Genomic DNA, 2,944 nt, shown 5'->3' on the forward strand with positions numbered 1-2,944 from the left:
GGAAAATGAAAAATATATTTAAGAAAAAAGTTTACAGAGATAACCTCTGGATATCTGAAATATTTCTAGAAACTCTGAATTAAGAGTATAAATAAAAAGCAAGTCTGACCAAACCATGCTTAAGAATATGTGTTGAGAGCCTGGTATGGGTAGTACACACCTTTAATCCCAGCACTTGGGTGGCAGAGGCAGGCAGATCTCTGTGAGCTAGAGGTCAGCCTTGTCTACAAAATGAGTTCCAGGACAGCCAAGGCTACACAGAGAAACCCTGTCTTGGCAGAAGAAGAAGAAGAAGAAGAAGAAGAAGAAGAAGAAGAAGAAGAAGAAGAAGAAGAAGAAGAAGAAGAAGAGGAAGAAGAAGAAGAAGAAGAAGAGGAAGGAGGAGGAGGAGGAGGAGGAGGCTGTAGTAGTAGTAGTAGTAGTAGTAGTAGTAGTAGTAGTAGTAGTATTGAGCCAAGTATAATGGAATACCCCTTTAAATCCAGCAATTGGAAGACAGATCTCTGAGTTCAAGGCCAATCTGATTTACTTAGAGAGTTCTAGGCCAACCAGGGTTACACAGTGAAACTGTGTCTTAAAAACAAAACAGCAACAAAAATCAGTATATATTGCATAGAAAAGCTAGGTAGTTGTTGTAATTCAAAATTTAGAATTTAGGGGCTGGAGAGATGGCTCAACAATGAAAAATAATAGCTTCTGTTCTTGAGGAGGATCAGAGTTTGATTCTGTAACTCCAGTCCCAGGGGATCTGATATCCTCTTCTGGCCTCTGAGGGCACTGTACTCATTCAGTACACAGACATCCATACAGTAGAACATCCATACACATAAAATAAAAACAAAATCTCAAAAATATAAATTTAGAATGTATATAATGTATCAATATCCTACTATATAGCATTTTATATACAGTAGAGATCATTAGTAAAAATCTTTCCAAGTACTATTTGCTAAAAGAAAAACAAAATTCAAAATTCATTTTATGGGGCATATCAAATTTACCTTCTGAGATTACTAATTTGATAATAAACTCAAATCAATAGGCTAAATTAATAGTTAACACTTAACAAAGCATTCGATAGGTAATCAAACTTTGTGCTGAATAGTTTTGATAGATTATCTATCTCACTTTGCCTTACAACTAACATAAGTACAAGGTAGGTTGGCATTATCAGTATTTATAACACATAAGCAGTATACATATATACACAAGCATACATGGGAAGACATGTGTGTAGTAGTACTGTGTGTGTGTGTGCATGTGCGTGTGTGTGTGCATGTGCATGTGCGTGTGTGTGTGTGTGTGTGTGTGTGTGTGTGTGTGTGTGTTTAAGTGTGCATGGCATCATCTTTGACCCAATTACCTTTGTGGAAAGTTGGCAGGGAGCATCCAAACATCAACCCATTCAACAATGTGTTTTATGAACTGACAGCCAAGCAAGTGGAAAAGATGACTAATTCTCAAACTATGAAGTCTCAACAAATTTCGAAGGTACCATTTAGAGTCTGTGGATAGTGTAGTGTTAGGAGAGGAAGGATATTGGTTAGGTTGTTCAGACAGATGAGAGATACAAAGTAGATGGAGAGAGAGGCAAGGAACAGTTGTATGTTCCATTACTTCTCAAATAGGGGGTTCATTCTATGACAACAGGAGAATGCATTGCAATGAGAGAAGCGAGCTCAGCTAGCTACCTCAGGGTTACTCGTCTACATAGATGTACCCAGAAGGTTATGTATAACTAGCCTCATCTTGAGCTATTAGGAAAAAACAATGGACATAAATGATTGTGATGTTTACATTGATTGCCAATTTGGCAACAACCAGAATCATTTAGGAGCCTTTTTTCTGGACATGTCCATGAAGTAATTTTTAAATTGGGTTAACGAAAGAGAGATGAAACACCCTAAATGTGGATACTATATAGGGTATTTTTTATAAAAGGTTATCTGTGCACCAATATTCACCATGCTCTGCTTCTTGACTACAGATACCATATGACCAACTGCCTTTGAGCTGCTGCTTCAGTGACTTCTTCACCACAATGGACTGTTTTCTGGCTCTGCTGGCCAAAATACACCCTCCCTCCCTCTCTCCTTCCTTCCTCCCTCCTTCCCTCCCTCCCTCCCTTTCCCCTCCCTTTCTTCCTGTTAGATATTTTGTGACAGCAATTAAAAAGGTAACCTAGACAACACCCAGAGGAAGCTCCACTCCCAGGCGCTGATACACCCAGGATCAGAGGTGAGGAAGAACCAACATCTGTCCCAAAACTGGGAGTAACTGGGACCAGCAGGACCAGGCACACAGGAACTCCGCCAGCCCAGTGACTAGTTCCTTCCGGTCTGTCTGGGTTGGTGTCCAGAGCAGACCTTGGGTGCAAGCTCCACAGCCAGTCCCAAAACACCCAGAGGAAGCTCCACTCCCAGGCCCTTTGACACACCCAGGATCAGAAACCTTGAGTGCAAGCTCCACAGCCAGTCCCACAACACCCAGAGGAAGCTCCACTCCCAGGTGCTCTGACACACCCAGGATCAGAGGTGAGGAAGAACCAACATCTGTCCCAACACTGGGAGTAACTGGGACCAGCGGGACCAGGCACACAGGAACTCCACCAGCCCAGTGACTCGAGTTCCTTCTGTTCTGTCTGGGTTGGTGTCCTGAGCAGACCTTGGGCACAAGCTCTGCAGCCAGTCCCACAAGACATAGAGAAAGCCCCAATCCCAGAAGATCTAACAAGCCCAGGATCACAGGATCCCAAAATCACAGGATCAGAGAGACAGCTTGACTCTTTGGAGTTCTAACAGAAAAAAAGATCACAGGAAGGACAGGCTCCAGTCAGATTTAGCAAGGGCAGGTAGCACTAGAGATAAATTAATGGCGGGCGGCAAGCATAAGAAAATAAACAACACAAACCAAGGTCACTTGGCATCATCAGAACCCAATTCTC

This window comes from Mastomys coucha, chromosome X (assembly GCF_008632895.1).
Source record: "Mastomys coucha isolate ucsf_1 chromosome X, UCSF_Mcou_1, whole genome shotgun sequence".
In the NCBI taxonomy this organism is placed as follows: domain Eukaryota; kingdom Metazoa; phylum Chordata; class Mammalia; order Rodentia; family Muridae; genus Mastomys; species Mastomys coucha.